The sequence below is a fragment of the Lissotriton helveticus genome, chromosome 9, assembly GCF_964261635.1.
Source record: "Lissotriton helveticus chromosome 9, aLisHel1.1, whole genome shotgun sequence".
NCBI lineage: Eukaryota > Metazoa > Chordata > Amphibia > Caudata > Salamandridae > Lissotriton > Lissotriton helveticus.
This window is the reverse complement of record NC_136070.1, coordinates 543,271,659-543,294,964: the sequence shown is the minus strand read 5'-3', so window position 1 is coordinate 543,294,964 and position 23,306 is coordinate 543,271,659.

The window sequence follows — 23,306 nt, the reverse complement described above, 5'->3', positions numbered from 1 at the left end:
AATGCGCCCACTGATTCCTATGGGGCAGAACGCTAAAAGTTTCAAAACAAATCCTTTTCGTCCCTGCCCACCCTTGAGAGTTATCTCCCTGCAAGTAACAAGCACCAGTGTATTAAATATTTGCAGTCACGTGTGAAAATTTAACAGTCCGCGTGAAAGGCAAAAGAACAAAAAAAGTCCACTACTGTTTATTGCAGCGGGGGCAATGTTAAAACTGTGAGGGGGTGCAACCACATCAAGTATGAACTGCAAACACAAACTCTCAACAACCACGAGCATGAAGGTGGCTGGAAAACGTAGAGCAAGCTCAACTGCAGTCACCGACTATTTATTCAGTGACTGAGCCTTGTAGTGCTTCAGAGTCCTGTCAGCAAGCGAGGGAGGACAGGGGTCCATCCCGTCACAAGCTGCAGCTCACTAGGAGGTATACCGTCTTTTAACCAGAACAACTGCCAACTAAAGAGTAGGGAAGCTTCTACCCACCCCATAAAGAATAATAACGCACACACACACACAGAGCCGCGCACACACACACACACACAGACACAGTCGCGCACACACACAGAGCCGCGCACACACACACACAGACCCACACACACACACACACACACACACAGAGCCACGCACACACAGAGCCACACACAGACACAGACAGAGCCACGCACACACACAGACAGAGCCACGCACACACACAGACAGAGCCACGCACACACACAGACAGAGCCACACACACACACAGACAGAGCCACGCACACACACAGAGGTAGGATGGCGCGGTGGTGCTGTGGAAGGATGGCGCGGTGGTGCTGTGGAAGGATGGCGCAGTGGTGCTGTGGAAGGATGGCGCGGTGGTGCTGTGGAAGGATGGCGCGGTGGTGCTGTGGAAGGATGGCGCGGTGGTGCTGTGGAAGGATGGCGCGGTGGTGCTGTGGAAGGATGGAGCGGTGGTGCTGTGGAAGGATGGAGTGGTGGTGCTGTGGAAGGATGGAGTGGTGGTACTGTGGAAGGATGGAGTGGTGGTGCTGTGGAAGGATGGTGCTGTGGAAGCATGCAGTGGTAGTGCTGTGGAAGCATGGGGGAGTGGTACAAACATGTTTGTTGTAATCATATTGGGTTTAAACATTGTATCACTATTCTTTCTAGTATTGCATCTAAGGATAGCTCCACACCCTTTCTTTAAGTGTTAACCCCACCTCCATTGGCTGACCTGTCAGCCCGCTCGCCCCGAAAGCTCTAGTCTAGAACCGCCCATGGATAACCGTTAAATTCGAAGAGTTCCAGCACAACCACATGGTCTGATGGAGGTCCCATATCCTCTGAAAGAGGTACAGAAATACACACCAGGGCAGAATAATTTATTACTTAAAATACAGTACTTAAATACTTGGGGAAAAGTCTATTTCCAGGAGTTCTTGCCAAAGGTAGTAAACGTGTGAAATCTGTCTGCATACTCAGTATGGTTGTTTGGGTCCAGAAATACAGCTTCAACGTGGGAACACCAGTCATGCTACAATTTGCGTATTAAGATTTTGAAATATCAGAAACCTTACTTGCCAAATGGCAAACAGAGAGGAGTCAATTATTACATGAGTCACAAAATGCCGAAATTACGAATAATAGAAAACACAAAAGATTCTGCGGTTAATAACCACCAGGGTAGTGCGGTCTGCAACGGCACATCCAAAGCCGGCGCCCATACTTGCTCTCGAGTTTTCCAAACAACTCAGTCAATGACAGGTTTTTCACTTGCATTTTGGGACTCGTAGTTGTGTTTAGCAAATCAAATGATAAAATCAGCAAACTAATGTTTGGGTAATTAAAGAGGCCAGAGGCCCAGGGGTACACAGATGTATAGAGAATGTTCGATGCATGCTAAAGCGAATGGCCAAATAGACTGCCATTTTAGTAGAACATTGATTTTTTTTTAAAGTGCGTAGTAAAACACTGCTCACGTTTTCCTTTGGGCCGCTGCCCGGGGTGTTCTGCTGCGGCACCGGTTCAGGATAGACGAACATCTTAGACACCGCGCCATCCTTAACACGGTGCACAAAAGGCCATCGCAGAGCGCCCTGCAGTCCCTCACGCAGCATCAACGGACCACCCTGCAGTCCCAATGAGCAGGGCTTTAAGTAGGCCAGGTCTTGTCGGTGTTCAGCACGGCAGTTCTAGAATGCAGATGCTGAGACAGGTCCCTATCTATCCCTCCATTTTTGCCTTCACCTTAAGAGGACAAAAATAAAACTTAACTCTGCAGCAGTACCACCCTTCACTGCCTTTGATGTAACTTCAGTGTGACTCCTTATAGTTCTTTCACAGTCTCACCAATTCAGAACTGAAGCCTTTTCAGTACGTTATGCTACGAAGCTATAGTTGTTGCTTATTTATGTTTAGCAACTAACAACCATTGACTATGCAAATAGTACTTAAAAAATCAGCTTAAACTATAGTTTGAAAACTCAGCCATTTTTCTTAAACAGTCAGCTGAGGAGTTCTGAAAATTCACACATGTATGTCCTAGAACACAATTCTGTCATACAAACGTTCATTCATCCAAGCAAAATGTTACAATTTAGAAGGGTGGGATACATACAGGAGAGCTACTGGCAGGTAGATAGAGAGATATCAGTAGCTCACGAGCTTCTGGTTGAAGCCCAGTTGCGCATTTACACTCGGGTTACACCTAAGCTGCCACAGACTTCCATCACACAGAAAGGTTTTCTTCGAAATCTCCCCTCTTCCAATGACATGGGAAAAATACAACGCTTTTTAAAAAAGAAACAATTTTAATAAATAGGCACTTGGAAGCGTACAAAGAGCCTCGTTTCAACCAGAGTGACTGACGGAAAACGGAGAGGAGTCAATTATTACAAGAGTCACAAAATGCCGAAATTACGAATAATAGAAAACACAAAAGATTCTGCGGTTAATAACCACCAGGGTAGTGCGGTCTCCAACGGCACATCCAAAGCCGGCGCCCATACCGAATTTTATGCAGCACTCACTGACAAACGGTAAAGTTTAAATCGGGTGTCTTCTAGGCTAGAAATTCTTCCGGAATCTTGAAGAAGACTACAAAACCACGTATACCAAACCTCCTTGAAACGGAAAGAAAAGAAGGAATAAAACAATTGTCACTTGCTCTCGAGTTTTCCAAACAACTCAGTCAATGACAGGTTTTTCACTTGCATTTTGGGACTCGTAGTTGTTAGTGTTGTTAGTTTATTAGAAAATGTGCGTAGTAAAACACTGCTCACGTTTTCCTTTGGGCCGCTGCCCGGGGTGTTCTGCTGCAGTACCGGTTCAGGGTAGACGAACATCTTAGACACCTCGCCATTCCGACTTCCGGCGCAAAGACTATGCAGTCCATCACACGCTGAAATGGCGGCGCTGCAGGCTAGTGCTTCTTGCCGTGCATGCTCTCGGGAGGGAAGACACGCTTGAGCCGCGGAGGTAAGGGCAGCAGAAGGGAACTTGGAAGGGGGATCGCGGGGGACCGACGTGAGCCAGGGGTGCGGAAATATGACCCCGAACTGCACCGGAGCCCCGACTGACTGGAGAGTAAAGGAAAGCAGAGATGCAGACTCCTCAACAGGGGAACCGAAATGGCGGCCACAAAGCTTACGAAAATTTCGGATTCGGGGGCGTGTTTTGCTGTCCTGAGTGACGGACGACGTCACAAGCTAAAGAACAGCAAAACTTACGCCCCCGAATCCAAAAGAGACGGGGCTTGTTTGGAGTGACTCCCTTCTCTTCCAATGGCTGGCCTCCGTTTAGGAAGCCAGCCAATGGAAGCGAACGGAGCTGAGAGGCGGGTTTAAACTGCCCTACTCCAAAACATAAGATCTCCGGACCGAAAGCTGCGCTTTGCGCAGCTTATAGGTCCCTCGACCTAAAAAGGTGGCTTTGCTGTGGCTTTACTGCAGCTTGTGGTGCTTGTTCGAAAGTAATGGCTGGTTTTAATTAAGACGCTAGTCGGCTGTTTTTTTCTACTAGTAATTCACGCATCATTCATCTGTGTTTACATTTCTCTGCCTGCAAACCTGGTGTGCTTTAAGTTAAACAGATATTCTGCATCACATATGTAGCATCAAACCAGAGAACAGAAGATATTTGTCGCATTGTGTGGTGACCAGAAAATGAAGTGAGGCCGCTGCTGCGGGCCAAGAGATGGTCAAAGGACTACGAACCCTTAGGGATGAAAAACATTTTCTTCGTTTATTTCTACAGTTTACAAATATATTTAAACGTATTACCAAAGAAGAAATAAAAGAAAGCATAGTGGGTGGGACGTGCTCAAATGTTCTACACAATATCAATAAACAAGCTTTGATAATTAATCACACGGAACTTCCTGAGAGAGCCCCATGATTAATTGGAAGGGAGGGGGGGAGGGACAGCAGAGAGAGTGTGGTGGAGGAGCTGGGAAAAGACAGGAGTGGGAAAACAAAACAAGCCTCATGTCTTGTCTTTATGGGGCCATGTGTTTAAACACATGGCCCCATAAAGATAAGAAATCGCTTATGACAGAATGAAAGCAGGGGAGCTAGTCCAAGTGTGCCAGTACAAAAAGCCAAAGGGAGGCAATATACATAGGTCATTTCCAATGGCTGGCCACCATTTAGCATAAATGGTGATGCCAGCCAATGGAAATGAGGGGCGGGGCATAAAGCCCTCTTCTGAAAATCCTCTCCTTCAAAATCTCTTGCAGAGGCGGAGCAGGGCTCTGCCCTGCAACGCACGCGAGACCTAAAAACTGACACAGGAAAGGGTCCCCACCGAGTTATATAGTCATGTCCGTAACTTTACAAGCGGAGCCATAAGGTTATCAACATATTTGCCAGTTGTTATTACGATTCTATAACAAAGTGTGTGAGGAAGGTATACAGCAAACAAAATATCGACAGAGCCAAAGGAAAAGAAAATACTTTGTTTATACGTTGGACAGGTGTGATGTCATCAGTGATGACACTGACCTTGTCATGAGTGATGTAATATGGAAGGTCATAAGCAGTGCATGGCTGAGGCGTAAGTTATAGTTAGCTCAGGTAACTATACCTTTCGAATTTCACAGATTTTTTGCGAGTGAAATCTGACCCTAACTGTAAAGTCCCTATAACCCTAGGTTTTCTAAGTGAATTTCTAATTTTTATTAAAAATTCTATTTCCTAATTATAACGTCCCTGTAACTTTTGTTTTTTTTTAGGGAATTTCTACGGTTAAAAAAAATGCTAATTCCTAACTATAATGGCACTGTAACCTTTGTTTTTTCAGTGAATTTCGATGTTTTTTTAACTAGTGAGAGATGAAGAAAGGGGGCTGGGCTACCCCTCCTGTTACGTCCAGCAAGTCCCACACAGTGGGTTTGCTGAAAGTTTTTGGTGGCCACCTCCCTTTCTCCACCACTCTACAAACGTGCCTCCTGACGCACTACGAGTTGGTGGTTGAAGATCCTTTGGCTCTTGAGGGTCCTTGGAGGCCAACTAGCCCTCCTGTTACCTCCAGTGAGACCTATACAGCTGGATTGCTGAGAGGTTGTCAGAGGTTATGCCCCCTTTCTCCAACACTCTGCAAACGCTCCCCCTGGCGCACTGCTGGTTGGTGGAAGAAGTCCACTTTAGTCCTGAGGTCCTCAGGAGGCAAGGGGTCCTCATCCCCCCACCAGCAGTGCACAGAGAGGTGTGTTTGCAGAGTGGAGGAGAAAGGGGGCGTGGCCTCCGACCCCCTGTCAACAATCCCACTGTGTGTAGTTTACTGATGGTAACAGGAGACTTTCATCCCCTAACCAGCAGGGTGTAGGCGTGTTTGCAGAGGGGTGGAGAAAGGGAGAAAGGGGGCAGGGTCTCCGGAGAGCTGCCAGCTTTAAAAAAAAAAAAAAACCTATATTTTAAGGAGGAGGGGCTCAAGGCACCCCTTCCCGGTTGGTTTGGGCCCCCGGGACCCCAATATGCAGAGGCCAACCCCATTTTGTGATTCTTTTTTTTATAAAAAAAAGCTTTCGCCACGTGGCCCCCCTCCAAGGCCGATTTGGCCCTTGGGGATCATCCCCGGGGCCTGGCCCTTCTTCTTTTTATTATTATTATTTTTTAAATATAGGAAGGGGAATGGATGGCCCCCGCCGTTGGCCATTTCAACCCCTATGTCTCTGCCTTTTCTTTTTTTTTTGTTAAATGAAATTAGTGAGGCTGCTTGGCCTCCCTTCCCTGGGCTAATTTTGCCCCCAAGAGACGCCATCCCCAAGGGCCTGCCCTTTATTTTATTTTTACATTTTTACAAAGGGGGCGTGCGGCCATCCTCTTGAGGTCAATTTAGGCCCTGGGGACCCCATTCCCCATGGGCCAGGCCTTAATATATATATTTTTAAAAGGGGAGGGGGCACGCGTCGCCCCCGTCCCCGGCTTGATATTGGCTGCGGGACCCCATCCCCCGGGGGCATGGCCACTTTGTTGGGGAGGTGGTGGTCCGCGGGGCAGCGGGGGCCGGATGCCCCGTATTTCATTTTAAGGACTTGCCCGGGAGGTGGCGGTCCACGGAGCTGTGGGGGAGGAACGGAGCCCCACCATGCATTAATATTTCATTATCGCCCTGGGGATATGGTGGGCCGCGGAGTGCGGGGGCGGTGTGGCCCCCCACATTTGTCACATTTAGTCTCCGGAGGTGACAGTCCCCGGGCTGCGGGGGGCTGTGCAGGCCCCCACATCAGTTTCATATCTTTGCCCCAGGGAGGTCGGCGATCCCCCGCATAATATGTGACTGCCCCGTGGAGGTGGCAGTCCCCCGGGCTTTGAATAGCCTGAGGAGGGCCCCGTGTGCCCCCCTCCTATATTATCATAATGCCTCCAGGACCTGGCCCACCCAATGGCTGATCTCAAACAAAGCGCGGCAGACTGCGCTTCGTTTAAAAAAATAATTGGTGGAAGTGAAGGATCAGGCGCAACTCCCGCCTAAATTTGTTTGAAAAAAATGCTTTTTTGGCCCTCGGGTGTCCTTGTGAGGACCCCAAGAGGCCTAGGGGGTAAGGGTGTTTCCACCCTGCCCCGTTTTCTTTTTTCTTACATGTTTAGGTCGAGCCTATAGCAGCGCGCATGCGTTGCTCTGGCAAGACATTTATAGTAAGGGGCTTTCAAAAGCTCACCTCACGCTCGTGCGTGTGTGGCCTATTGCTTGCGGTTACCCGCACAGGCGCCATATGTTTTGAATTATTGTGCCCAGACACGGGCAAATAACATTCGTAAGTGCATAAAACAATTTCCTCACACTGTCTGTGCGCCTCAAGATCTTAATTCTCTCAGCGAGAGAAACGTGCTCTAGAGGGGGCGAACCAGAGGCTTGATCCAGATGCCTGGCTCGGGCTCAGCTCAAAGTCCTATTGAAACTTAGAACCCAAAACGAGCCGAGCCTTCATGTGGTCTCGGCCTGCCGCCCACGTTCTAACCTTGTGCACCAGGACATTCAAGACAACCATTAGCCTTTGATGTGAGCACGGGGAAGAGAAAGAGATACTGTATCAGCTATTGACCTCTGCTGGGGTTGCCCAGAGGGGAGTCGCTATTTATTTCTCAAGGAATCTTCCCTGGGAAATGGTGCAGGTGCGAAGAGATTCTAGAGGTAGATGGCTTTGGGTTGTAGTAAAATTGTTGGGAAAGGTATTTAATTTCGTGAACTACTATGGCCCAATTTATGATGACACCTCGGCCCTGACGGAAATTAGTGAAATCTTGAGGGGTACTCCAGGGCAAATCATTGTAGGAGGGGATTTTAATTATATCCAGGATTTAAGGAGGGATACTTCTAACAAAAATAAGAAGCAACTAAAACCAAAGACGAAAGGTGTGCTGGAAGCTTTTATGACAGAATACCAACTGCGGGACTCCTGGCGCTCCCTGTATCCCAATACAGAGTCGTACACATGTTATTCTAACAGGTTTCATTCAGCCTCTAGAATAGATTTTTTTTAATCTTCTAGATCACTTCAAATTTCCAGCGCACTGATAGGTTGTAACCCCTTTTCAGATCATGGGAGGGTTGTAGTGGAACTGATACTAGAAGGTATAGAAGGGGAGCGCTCCAGGTGGCAGATGGATCGCACCCTTTTACAGAATATGATTTGGGTAGAGGGCTTCAAAGAATGGATGAAAGAATTTTTTTTAGTAAATAAGGATTCAGCAGAGCCTTTTGCTGTATGGGGCGCATTTAAAGCAGCAGCCCGGGGGCAGATTATCGCATTTTCCAGTAATAAGGCTAATGTTCGCAAGGTAAAAATATTTGCCCTCCAGTGTGCTGCTGAGAAGGAGTATGCTTTAAAACTCAATCAACTGCCTAATAAATGGGAACAAGCTAAAGGGTTGCTCAGGGATTTCTTCACTCTGGAAGAGATAAACAGTTCGAAGGCCTCTCAGCAAAGGCTTTACGAAGATAGTCAACTGATGGGGAAACTTTTGGCTAATTCAATTAGAAAAAAACAAGAGTCTTCCATCATTTTGAAAATTCAAGATCCTCTAGGTGGAATAGATACTCGGAGCGAGGGAATTGCGAAAATATTCCTGGATCATTATCAGAGAATCTACTCCACAGATATTCAAGTGGAGGGAATAATGATTAAGGAATATTTTGATAATCTGGATTTTCCCAAAATCTCAGTTTCTAGGAGCAATCAAATAGGTTGCGAAATAAGTTCCCTGGAAATTCAAAATAGCATAAAAACAACAGCGGGAGCAAAAGCTTCAGGTATGGACGGGTTCCCGATCGAATTTTATAAGGTGTTTTTGAAGGAACTAGAAGATCCCTTGAAAAATGTATTTAAATATATTAGAGTAGGCGGAAAGGCTCCTTCTGAGTTTAAAGAATCCACAATTATTAGCTTTGTCAAGAAAGATAAGAATCCGGAGGATGTGAATTCCTACAGACCAATTAGTCTACTGAACTCGGATTACAAAGTTCTTATGAAAATTTGGGCTCAAAGATTTGAGTTTGCAGCTCAGGAAGTAATCCATCAAGACCAGGCGGGTTTTATAGCCGGTCGATATATGGCAGCTAATACTGAATATTTGATACAGGCGTTAGACTATTTTAATATTAATTCAATTTCTGCATGCATCTTAATGATTGATGCAGAAAAAGCATTTGATTTAGTTAACTGGTCAGCGTTATTTTCTTCCTTGGGTTATTTTGGATTCCCTGCCCCAATTATTCGTATGCTACAAAATATTTATGAAGGGGCATCGGCCCAGGTATTAGTCAATGCTAGGCAAGCAGGGAAGATTAAAATAAATCGCGGTACTAGGCAAGGCTGCCCTTTATCTCCCTTGCTTTTTACCTTTTTTATCGAGCCTTTGGTTATAAAAATAAGGAACAATGATGCAATACTACCCCCCATTGCTGGAATGTCAAAGTTAAAATTGTTTGTCGACGACATTGTTCTGTATCTGGCTCCCGAAAAAGAAAATATTTTACATCTCATGAAGGAGCTTAAGGAATATGAGAAGATCGGGGGGTATAAGATCAATGAAAAAAAAATGGAAGTTCTTATTTTAAATTCTAATCTAGATTTTCTTCCATTAGATCTTCAGTCTCAAGCAGAAAAACGGGATCCAATAAGATACTTAGGGATTTACGTGACCAGAGAGTATCAAGAACTTTTTCGGTTGAATTATATAAAAATGAAGAACAAAATAAAGAGCCTGCTTGAACAATGGGACTTAGTGCCCTTGTCATTGATTGGTAGAGTGGCATTGATAAAGATGAATGTACTGCCTTTGCTTTAATTCTTGTTTAGTAATATCCCAATTAAAGTTAATATGGCTTTTTTTTAATGAACTCGAATCAATGATAAGAAGATTTATTTGGAATAAAAAGGCCTCAAGAGTCAAGCTCTCGATGGTACAACTTTCCGTAAATCAAGGTGGGCTGGCTCTTCCCCATTTTAAGACACACTATGAAGCAGCTTTTTTCGATATAGTGGCAGGATTACTAAGGATTAGACAGACAAGAGACATTTTTTTTTAGATAGAATGCTAGAGGAATCAGGCTCTCAAATTTTTTTCTTTTTAAAAACTGCAAAGCTTCCTAAGAAAACAAGATATAAGACATTGATAGGGTACTCATCAAGATTACGGCTTTTATATAAAAAACATGGCTCAGATGGCTCTATTTATTTGAAATTGCTAGAATGTGTTAAAATGGGTCTCAAGATATCCCAGAATCACCTGATAGAATGGGAATCTGCCGGATTTTGCAAAATAAGACACCTACTTGTTCAAAACAAGGTAATTAGCTGGCAAACTGTTATAGATAGAGCGTATCCTAGACGGCTTATGTTTTTCGAATACCTACAACTGGTTTATTTTATAAGAAAAGAGATAGGGGGTTTAGATACTTCACCCAATGTTTTGTTAACAGCTTTATATGGGGAGAAACATAAGGGTATAGGATTTTGGTACAAAAAGTTATTCCTTTCTGGATCATCTCCTGTAATTGCTAGTCATCTAGAAAAAATAAGCCTCACGTCACAGTGCGTTTTTTCAGATAAAGACTGGGAGGTAGTATGTTATTTAGGAAACAAAGCACTCCGGGCAGCTAATTATAAGCGAATGTCCTTTCTTTCTCGCTGGCTGGCGTATTATACCCCGGAGGCTTTGCAGAGAATGTTTCCTGAATGTGAGAATAAATGTTTTAGATGTAAAACTAGGGGTCAGGGTGGTTGGTATCACATTTTTTTCTCCTGCCCAAAGTTAGAATCTTTTTGGAAGGGGATTTTCGCAGATTTGGAGCTGGCAACTGGGAAAATACTATTACCAGAAGCAGAGGTGGCCCTTTTTGGTATTTGTAAAGAAAGGAATAGGTTTAATAAATCAGAAGAAGTATTTATTTTTATTTCTACTGTTGTAGCACGGTCCTTGATTTTACAAAATTGGAAATCCGTGGTGATTCCATGTCAATTAAAATGGGTTAATAAAATGAGAAGAACATGTAATTTTGAGAGAGCTTATGCAGGTAGGGTGGGAGCGATTGCAAGATTTGAAAGGAATTGGAAATATTTTGAGAAGCTGGAATTGATAAAAGGAAGCTGATGTTTTACTATTGCTTGATTTTAGTCAATTTTGCTCGATACTGCATTGGCACTTTAAGAATTGCAAGTATATATTTGCTGCTTTATATCGGCTGTTTTGCACTTTATCGTATTTGCACTTTATAAACTGTAATAGGTTTCTTGCTGTTTTATATCAGCGTTTTTTTATATTAACCAACTATGCACGTTATTGCACTAGCACTTTAAGAATTGTAACAATATTCTTACTGTTTTATATCAGTTCTTTTTGCACTTTATTGTACTAGTGCTATAGGATTCATAATAGTAATCTTGATGCTTTATATCAGTTTTCTTTTTAAATTAGCCAATTTTGCATGATACCTCATCAGCACTTTAAGAATTGCAATAATATTTTCGCTGCTTTAAATCAGCGGTTTTTGCACTTTATTGTATTAGCACTTTATGAATCGTATAGTAATTTTGATGTTTTATATTAGCGGTTTTTATATTAGCCAACTTTGCACGTCACTGCATTAGCACTTTAAGAATGGCAATAATATCCTCGCCGCGTTATATCGGCTGTTTTTGTTTGAATCGCAATAGGCATTTCGATGTTTTATATCAGCTGTTTTCCTTGCACTATCTTGCACTAGCACTTTAATATCGTTACGCTCAGTTGCATGCTAATGCAGTTTTTGCACTTTCGCTGTGGTATTGTATATACTAGGTTTGTCTCTTGTATATTGTCTGAAATTTCTTTTCTAATAACGAAGAATTTAATGTTTTTTTTCTCTTTTATTCTGTACCAATGTCTTCCTACTGCCTTGTTCAATAAAAAAAGTTCACAAAAAAAACCTATTGGCTGAATTGCGCAATAAGAAACTAGAAAACCTGGGATTGGTTCAGTCTTCCTTGCTCACAGTAGAGCCGAGTCACAAGAAAAGAGAAAAACAAAGGTGAAAAAAAGAAAAGGGGGCAGGGTAGAAACACCTTGACCCCAAGGCCTGCTCAGGGGGTCCCACAAGGACCCCCAGGGCCCAAAAAATGATTTCTTTAAAATATTTTGGTGAAATGTGCGCTGGGTTCGCGAATCCTGCCGAAATTTTTAAGAAAATGAAGCGCAGACTCCCGTGCTTCATTTAATTGAGGCCCCGGGTGGACCAGGTTCTGGGGGCATTTGCAGCAACTATATGTGGGGGCCTGCGGGGCCCCCGCAGCCCCGGGGACTGCCACCCCGGATGTTGATTAACATTATGTGCGGGAGGGCACTCTGCCCTCCCGCAGCCCCGGGGACCGCCACCCCTGGGGCTTCTTTTTGAATGTGCAGGGGGCCTCCAAGGCCCCCCAAGCCCTGGGGACCGCCATCCCCTGGGGCTTTTATTAATTATTCACGGGGGCACACGGCCCTCCGCTAGGCCGGTGACCGCCACTCCCCGGGGCATTTAAAAAACAAGCATTTACAATGCAATGGTCTCGTCTTTGTTAAAGATAGAGCTATTGGCATTGCTCATGACATCATTTTTGTTTTTAAAACATATAAATAAATGGTATTGTCATTTACAATGCCAATAGCTTAATCTTTCACAAATGCAAGACCTATTGCATTTGCACCCACACACACACAGTCACACACACAGCCACACACACACAGAGCCACACACACACACACAGAGCCACACACACACAGAGCAACACACACAGAGCCACACACACACAGAGCCACACACGCACAAAAAGCCACAGAGACACACAAAGCCACAGAGACACACACACACCCCCACCCTGGGGAGTCTCCTTATTTACAAATGGGTTATACGAGGCCCCACCAACTCCCAGAGCTCAACCGTTGCTTCCCTCAGTCTAGGTCAGCCACACGCCCATCTCTGCACAGTAACACCCCAGGGAACAGAGGCAAGAAAACACGAGCACAACCAGGGAACAGAGGCAAGAAAACACGAGCACAACCAGGGAACAGAGGCAAGAGAAGCGAGCACAACCAGGGAACAGAGGCAAGAAAACACAAGCACAACCAGGGAACAGAGGCAAGGAAACACGAGCACAACCAGGGAACTGAGGCAAAGAAAACATGAGCACAACCAGGGAACAGAGGCAAGAAAAACGCGAGCACAACCAGGGAAGAGAGGCAACAGAAGCAAGCACAACCAGGGAACAGAGGCAAGAAAACACAAGCACAACCAGGGAACAGAGGCAAGGAAAACACGAGCACAACCAGGGAACAGAGGCAAGAAAACACGAGCACCACCAGGGAACAGAGGCAAGAGAAGTGAGCACAACCAGGGAACAGAGGCAAGGAAAACACGAGCACAACCAGGGAACAGAGGCAAGAAAACACGAGCACAACCAGGGAACGGAGGCAAGAGAAGCGAGCACAAACAGGGAACAGAGGCAAGGAAAACACGAGCACAATAGGGAACAGAGGCAAGAAAACACGAGCCTAACCAGGGAACAGAGGCAAGGAAAACACAAGCACAACCAGGGAACAGAGGCAAAAAAACACGAGCACAACCAGGGAACAGCGTGCACAACCAGGGAACCGAGGCAAGAAAAACATGCGCACAACCAGGGAACAGAGGCCAGTAAACTTACCGGCTCTGGAGGGGGAGTCTCTCTCTGTTGCGCGGCCAGTGTCCCTTCCTCGCTGGTCGTCTTCCTCTTTAGAAGCGGTGGGGGTAGGCACCGGCAGTGTGCCTCACGCCCCCTCCGCAGCAATAGGCGGCGGGGCTCTCTCTTCCTCCGGGGCTCCCTCCAGTGCATGGGAGCCCCACGGAACACTCGCGCTGCTTCCCTGCCTTCACCTGGGACCCGGGACTTTTCCTAGCGGCACTCGAGGAGGCGGGGTGGGCTCCTGACATCCTCGTCTGCCAGGGCCTGCGCGGGACTTCCGGTTCAATAAAACACGTGTAAAATTCGCGGGGTAGGCACCCGTGAAAATTAAATAATTAAAGGAGCGGGGTGGCGCCCGTATCCATATCGCCTGTTGTCTGCTCACGCTGCCTGCACACGCCAGTCGGCCCTCTGATTGGTTAATAAGAAACACCAATGGTAGTGTTTATTTGGAAGTTGTCAACCAATCAGAGAGCCGACTTGCGCGTGCAGGCAGCGTGATGGGGGCGTATTTCGGAATGAGGACGTCAGAGAGCGAAAGGACCTAAAAAACACGCCCCCGAATCCGAAAAAGATGGGGCTTACATGGACACATACCCCTCTCCTCCAATGGCTGGCCTCCGTTTAGGAAGCCAGCCAATGGAGAAGAGGGGCGGGTTAAAGCCCCACTGCTGGGAAACATAAAATCTCGCTAGCGAGACTGTGCAAGCGCAGCCTTCGCTAGCCGAGACCTAAAAATAATAAACCTGTGGGGGGGCTTGAGGCCCCCACACGCCCTGGGGGCCGCCACCTTCCCGTGGGCTGTGCACTAGATGGGAGGGGGGCCACGCTGCCCCCCTCCTGGAGCCCTCCATGGCCCTGGGGGCTGCCACTCCCCCAGGGCCGTCTTCTGCAGTGTCCCGGGGAGCCCACCCCGGGACACTGCTGTTTGCTATGGCATGGTGGGAGCTGTGCGGCTCCTGCCCTGTCATAGCAAACACTGGTTTGGATTTTGTAAGCGAGAGCAGGTTTCCTGCTCTCGCATACAAAATCCAAACCAGATTGCTTTTCCACATGGGGAGCTGCATGTTAGCAGCTCCTCTTGTGGAAAAGCAATGCCGGCTCCCGCAGGAGGCGGGGAGCCCGCGGGACCGGTGGGGCATTAGGGCTCCCCCGGCCGGCCCAAGGGGATGGGGTCCAGAGGGGGGCCACGCGGCCCCCCTTCGTCAATAAATTTTTTTTTTTTTTTAAATTGGGCACAGCTCCGGGGGATGGGGTCCACGGAGCACTTGAGGGCTGAGGAGGGGGGCCACGCAGCCCCCCTCCTTTAAAAATATATATGTTTTAAATGGGGCCATGCCCCGGGGGATGGGGTCCCCAGGGCCGAAATTGGCCTTGGGAGGGGGGCAGCGCGGCACCCTTCCTGCTTAAATAAAAAATAAAAAATTAAAAGCAGGCCCTGGGGGATGGGGTCCCCAGGGCCCCAATTAATGTAAATGGAGGGGGCCACACAGCCCCCCCATGTAAAATAAAATAAAAAAGCCGGCATTGTGGCAGTGGCCCAGCCCCCTAACTGCAGCACTCAGCAAACGCGCCCCCTGGCGCGTTGTAAGTGGGGGAATCAATTTCCCTTGAATACTGAGGGTCCCTGGGGGCCAACTAGCCCACCAGGTACCTCCAGTATGCGCCAGGGAGCTGCGTTGCAGAGAGATGTTCAGAGGTCACGCCCCTTTTTTACACCTCTCTACAACACAACTCTGTGGCACTTGCTACTTGGCCCCCAGGGACCCTCAGGACTCAAGGGGAATTAATCCCCCAATTTACAATGCACCAGGGGGCGTGTTTGCACAGTGGTGCAGGGAGGGGGTGGGACCTGACATACCAAGTGTGCAAATGCACCCCCTGGCACATTGTAAATTGGAGGATTAATTCCCCTTGAGTCCTGAGGGTCCCTGGGGCCCAACTAGCCCACCAGGTACCTCCAGTAAGCGCCAAAGAGCTGTGTTTGCAGAGAGGGGTAAAAAGTTGCGTGGCCTCTGAACACCTATCTGCAACGCAGCTCCCTGGCGCGTACTGGAGGTACCTGGTGGGCTAGTTGGGCCCCAGGGACCCTCAGGATCCAAGGGGACTTAACCCCCCAACTTAAAACTTGCACAGGGTGTGTTTGCACACTTGTCACATCAGGCCCACCCCCTCCATTCACCACTGTGCAAATGGGCTGTCTTGTGCGTTCTAAGTTGGGGGATTAAGTCCCCTTAAATCCTGAGTATCCCCTGGGGCCAACTAGCCCACCAGGTACCTCCAGTAAGCGCTACAGAGCTGCGTTGCAGAGAGGTGTAAAAAGGGGCGTGTCCTTGGACCACCTTGATGCAACACAGCTCTGTGGTGCTTACTGGAGGTACCTGGTGGCTAGTTGGCTCCAGGGACCCTCAGGATTCAAGGGGAATTAATCCCCCAACTTAAAACCTGCCAGGGGGGGCATTTGCAGAGTGGTGAAGGGAGGGGGTGGACTGATGTGACATGTGTGTACTGATTTAATCACCCCGCCAAAACCCAAGCACTTATAAATTCGCCATGCACTCTCCTTGCAGTACTCTAATCTTCCAGTCAGTACCCATGTACTCATGGAATGGCCCATGCACTAACACATTCACTGCTACAATCCCCTAAGCACTTCCCATATAGACCTCTAAACACCTACACACTACTGATTAACTCTTCCAATTACCCAGGTACTACCCATACACTCCAGAAAGCCCTCTGTCACTACCTATGCACTCCTCATATCACCCAGCCAGTCCAATTACTTATCCAATCACTCCACCAAAACCCAAGCAGTTATAAAATCACCATGCACTGTCCTTGCAGCACTCTAATCATCCAGTCACTGCCCATGTACTCATGCAATGATCCAGTAACTAACACATGCAATGCTGCAATCCATTGAGGACTGCCTATGCAGTCCAGTAATCTCCCTGGTACTACCTATGCAGTCCTCCAATCACCCAGCCAGTCCTATGTCCTTATCCAATCACTGCGCCAAAACCCAAGCACTTATACATTCACCATGCACTCTCCTCGCAGTATTCTAATCATCCAGTCACTTCCCATGTAGTCATGCAATTATCCAGAGACAAACTAACACATGCACTGCTACAATCCCTGCGTACTACTCATGCAGTCCTCTAACCACCTACACACTTCTCATTGGGTCCTTCAATTCCCCTGGTATTACCTATGCAGTCCAGCAATCACCCTGTCACTCCCTGTGGAGGCCTCCAGTCACCCAGCCACTACCATGTACCAATCCAAACACTCCCCCAATACCCAAGCGCTTATAAATTCACTCAGGCTCTCTCCTTTCAGTATTCTAATATTTCAGTTTGTAGCTTTGTACTCATGCAATGGTCCAGGCACTAACTGATCACTGTTACAATCCCATATGCCATACCCATACCGTCCTGTAACCACTTACACACTTCTCATTTGCTCCTTCAATTCCCCAGGTAATACCCATGCAGTCCCGCAATCACACTGTCACTTCCTGTGCATTCCTCCAGTCACCCAGCCACTACCATATACTAATCCAAACACTCCTCCAATAACCAAGCACTTATAAGTTTACCACGCACTGTCCTTGCAGTACTCTAATTATCTACTCAGTACCCATGTACTCATGCAATGACCCAGTCACTAACACATGCACTGCTGCAATACCTTGAGGACTACCTATTCAGTCCAGAAATCTCCCTGGTACTATCTTTGCAGTTCTCCAATCACCTAGCCAGCACCATGTACTTATCCAATCACTCCACCAAAACCCAAGCACTTATAAAATCACCATGCACTTTCTTTGTAGCACTCTAATCATCCAGTCACTACTCATGTACTCATGCAATGATGTAGGCATTAACTCATGGCAAATACAGAGGAGGTCATGCTAATCACAGGGGTACCCCAACGCATAGTGTTCCCTAGTGTATGTAGGTGTTTTCACTGTATTCGAAGTGTCTTTTAGCATAGCACTGCCTGTAGGCAGGGTTAGTCAGAGTCAGTTACCACCAGTACCCATTAGCAAAAAGTTGGGGGCACAGGAGGACTTTCTGCTCCTCTGTTGGTTCTTTCTGCACATCTCTATTTCTTCCTGCACTTTTCTTCGTCTTTCCGGACTTCTGATGCCTCTTTCTGCATTTGTCTAGCTTTTTTCTGCTCTTTTCTTCCTCTTTCTTCACATGTCCTACCTTTGTAGGCATAGTTAGAAATTAGCATTTAAAAAACCCTAGAAATTCACTGAAAAAAACATAGGTTTCAGGGACATTATAGTTAGAAATTTTCATTTAAAAAAACCTTTGAAATTCACTGAAAAAACCATAGGTTTCAGGGACGTTATAATTAAAAATTAGCATTTAAAAAACCTTTGAAATTCACTGAAAAAACCAAAGGTTTCAGGCACGTTATAGTTAGAAATTAGCATTTAAAAAACCTTAGAAATACACTGAAAAAACCATAGGTTTCAGGGACGTTACAGTTAGTTGGACATTTCTCTCATACAAAACCATAGAAATTCCCCCATTATAGTTAGTTCAGCTAACTATAACTCGCAACCCTGCAATGCTCTGCTGATGATGTCACATATTACATCATTCATGACATGGGCACTGACATCACTGATGACATCTCAAATAACATCACTGATGACAAAACTGATGACATCATCCACGTGAAATTCTGATGCACCTCATCACACTCTAATATAACCCTTGATACATCCACTCTAAAATACAGTCTAACATTTTCGAAACCATTGACACACCAATACCAGTTAGTACATATCTACTCACTAATTTCTAGCTCTACACACACATCCACTCATTCACCCATACAGTCACTCATGCATGCAGTCAGCCATCAATACAGTATTATCATATGCACTCACATATCTATACAGACACTCAGACACCACATTTCATTCATAGACTTACTCACACACCTAGTTAGTCATGGAAATAATCAATCACACTCCCAGTTACTCACCTGTACAGTTATACACACACCACGTCACTTATCTAAACATATACTAACACATAATTACTCTCTAATACAATAACTAATACAAGCACACACTGATCCATACAGCCACTCTCACAATCACTCACTCTCACATATAGTCATTTATATACTCTAACACTCACATATACTACCTTTCGCATATGCAGTTACTCACACATGTACCATTGAGACATCTATCACTCACCAATCCACCCATGCATACACTTGCCCGCCCATACAGCCCTTCACAGATACACTCTTGCACCCATACACCCAGTGAATCATCCGCTCAGACATCTATGCACAGAGTCATACCCCGGACCCACCCACACAGACACTCAGGCACCCATACAGGTACTCAGACAACCAATCAATAATCCATATAGATTCTCATTTAGCTACTCAGCAACCCATGCAACCGCTTACACACTAACTGACAAACTAAACTGTGTGAATGTCTGTATCAGTCACTAACCCATGCATTCAGTAAGACACATTTAATTACTCACTTATACAGTTAGTCACGTACCTACTAAATCATCCATCCAGATACTTATACACCCACTCATTCTTCAAAACACCTGGGCATATATATATATAAAACATATTTAAACTTTTCAGAAACACACAGTCACTGGATGATGTAATCAGTGATGTCATTGACCATGTCATGAATGGTGTAATATGTGATGTCATCAGCAGTGCATTGCAGGGGCGTGAGTTATAGTTAGCTGAACTAACTGTAACAGGGGAATTTCTATGGTTTTGTACGAGAGAAATGTCTAACTAACCATAGCGTCCCTGAAACCTTTGGTTTTTTTCAGTGAATATATATATATATATATATATATATATATATATATATATATATATATATATATATATTACCTATTGGGAATAACTTTGGCACCGGTGGACGAATCTTTGCAAATTTCTCAAAGAAGATGGCCCACTCCGCTCTGCTCTTTCCCTGAAAGTTTGGGGGGGATTCGTCAAGCGGGGGACGAGATAAAAGGGGGGTCCCAAAACGTGCTTTCCCCATGTTAATTTCCATAGGGCGGTTGGACTCACTTTTAGCCCGAACGGCTGAATGGATTTCCACAAAACTTCGCAAAATTGTAGGGACTGGTAGCTCGATGTGCCTTTGCTATGTCTCAAGATATGTGCTCCAGTGGATTTTGAGTAATTTAGGTTCAAAAAAATATATATATCTGGGCGGAGCCTAACCACACATCTGATCTGATTGGCTGCCAGCACTTCATCCAAGAAGTGTTGGCAGCCATCTTGGGACCAATATACATGATAGCACCTCATTAAAAAGCATTGTAGTTAATAGAGGGTTTTAGGACTTTAGTTACATTATAAATCATTTGTTGATGGTACCATACTCATTTTAGGAATTGTGGTGTGTTCTAAGGTGATTTTACCATGTGAAAAAGCCTTCTGCTGTGATATCATGAATCATGTTTGAAAGAAAACTAATATCTCATGATTTTCCCACAGTGGTTTGGAAGGGGATCTATAAGCTAAACTGAAAGCATATTTTCTGTAAATTCACATTATCTTTCTCAGTCATGTGAGAATGAAGTCTGACATTCTCAGTAAAACAAGTACATCCAACAAGGACAGAGACTGTCAGTTGATTCCTTTGTGTTCTACTGCAGCCTCCTAGAGTGTTCTAAAGAACAACTAGAGCGCTAACAGTCCTACTTATTACAAAGGTATAGCACACCTGAAGCCATCGTGATGGGAATAAAGTGGTAACTCTTAAAACATTTAATTTAAAAAGGAACAAAATGAGGGGGTATATTATGCCATAGAAAGTATTATTAGTGCTGCAAAAAGAAAAATTAGGGCACATTTTGAGTGACTTCTCAAATCCTCTTCTATTTCATTAAAAAATTCTGACATGCAGTCTCCCAAGATGGCCACCAGAGACAAAAGAGCCCAAATGTAGCCCAAATATCACCCAGATATAGCCCAAGTATAGCCCAATGACAGAATGTCCCAGAGTGTTCTAAAGAACAACTAGAGCGCTAACAGTCCTACTTATTACAAAGGTATGGCACACCTGAAGCCATCTTGATTGGAATAAAGTGGTAACTCTTAAAACATTTAATTTAAAAAGGAACAAAATGAGGGGGTATATTTTGCCATAGAAAGTATGATTAGTGCTGCAGAAAGAAAAATTAGGGCACATTTTGAGTGACTTCTCAAATACTCTTCAATTTCATTTAAGAAATTCTGACATGCAGACAGAAACATGCACTTTGAATACCAGCAGCAGGCTTCCCTGGTGAGCAGTAGCTTTACTACAGTGATCTAATGAGCAACTAGAGTGCTAACATTCAGAATTTATGGCAAATGTGTGACACATCTGAATGCCTTCTTGATGGAACCAAAGTAAACAAACATTGAAAATGCAATAGATCTCGCCCTCGTTTAAGTTAAAGCTATTCTGTTTGTAATGAGGTGGCTTTTTAGCTTTGCTTTTATTAGTGTTTTTTAAACTTTCATGTAAATAACATGCATCTGTATGCATATATGTATATGTATGCATGCATTTATATTTGTATTTATATAGATATACAGATTATATATGTTTATATATGTATGTATATACATACACATACATATATATAAATGCATATGCATATATATGCATATATATATATATATGAAATCACAAAGTTTGCCCTAAAGCTTGGGAGGTCACGCGGCTTGGAATTTACCATCCGGCATACTCGTCATTCTCCCCGCATGGTGCCTCAATTTAGTGTTCTTGCCTGACGCGTTTCGATGCTTTTGCATCTCATCAGAGGCAGCTTCAATTCACAGTCGAGATCGGCCCTCTTTTATTTCCATTTTTGCATGCATGTGTTTTCTATTTACCCTGAGTGGGTTTTGCCGTTCGAGCACATATTCTAATGCATGCTGGGAGCTTGAGTCACTTCGTTTCATGCTTAAGTTCTAAGAGAGCTTTCATCGTTATCCCTAAGTGGGTTCTCACTGTGAAGTCATTAAAGCTCTGTATTATTCTTTGTAGAATTCAGCACGATGTGGAGAGTTTCATTCAGACGAACCCCAAACGCTGTTCAGTCATAGAAAAGTTTGTTGGCCCAGCCTCTCTTTTTCTCGGTTGAGAGATGGTGCTCCTCCCGCGACGGGGGCCGCCGCTTAACATGAAATCACAAAGTTTGCCCTAAAGCTTGGGAGGTCACGCGGCTTGGAATTTACCATCCGGCATACTCGTCATTCTCCCCGCATGGTGCCTCAATTTAGTGTTCTTGCCTGACGCGTTTCGATGCTTTTGCATCTCATCAGAGGCAGCTTCAATTCACAGTCGAGATCGGCCCTCTTTTATTTCCATTTTTGCATGCATGTGTTTTCTATTTACCCTGAGTGGGTTTTGCCGTTCGAGCACATATTCTAATGCATGCTGGGAGCTTGAGTCACTTCGTTTCATGCTTAAGTTCTAAGAGAGCTTTCATCGTTATCCCTAAGTGGGTTCTCACTGTGAAGTCATTAAAGCTCTGTATTATTCTTTGTAGAATTCAGCACGATGTGGAGAGTTTCATTCAGACGAACCCCAAACGCTGTTCGGCCATAGAAAAGTTCGTTGGCCCAGCCTCTCTTTTTCTCGGTTGAGAGATGGTGCTCCTCCCGCGACGGGGGCCGCCGCTTAACATGAAATCACAATGTTTGCCCTAAAGCTTGGGAGGTCATGCGGCTTGGAATTTACCATCCGGCATACTCGTCATTCTCCCCGCATGGTGCCTCAATTTAGTGTTCTTGCCTGACGCGTTTCGATGCTTTTGCATCTCATCAGAGGCAGCTTCAATTCACAGTCGAGATCGGCCCTCTTTTATTTCCATTTTTGCATGCATGTGTTTTCTATTTACCCTGAGTGGGTTTTGCCGTTCGAGCACATATTCTAATGCATGCTGGGAGCTTGAGTCACTTTGTTTCATGCTTAAGTTCTAAGAGAGCTTTCATCGTTATCCCTAAGTGGGTTCTCACTGTGAAGTCATTAAAGCTCTGTATTATTCTTTGTAGAATTCAGCACGATGTGGAGAGTTTCATTCAGACGAACCCCAAACGCTGTTCGGCCATAGAAAAGTTCATTGGCCCAGCCTCTCTTTTTCTCGGTTGAGAGATGGTGCTCCTCCCGCGACGGGGGCCGCCGCTTAACATGAAATTATATATATGAGTATATGTGTGCGTGTAGAGAGAGGTAGAGAGGTAGAGGTGTAGAGGTAGCGGTAGAGAGGTAGTAGAGAGAGAAGTAGAGAGAGGTAGAGAGGTAGAGAGTAGAGAGTGAGTAATAGAGAGTAGAGAGTGAGTAGTAGAGAGCAGTAGAGAGAGTAGCAGAGAGTGAGTAGTAGAGAGTAGTAGAGTGAATAGTAGAGTGAGTAGTAGAGAGTAGTAGAGAGTGAGTGAGTAGTAGAGAGTGAGTAGTAGAGAGTAAGTAGTAGAGAGCAGTAGAGAGTGAGTAGTAGAGAGTAGTAAAGAGTGAGTAGTAGCGAGTAGTAGAGAGTGAGTAGTAGAGAGTGAGTACTAGAGAGAGGTAGAGAGTGAGAGAGAATAGTAGAGAGTAGTAGAGAGTGAGTAGTAGAGTGAGTAGTAG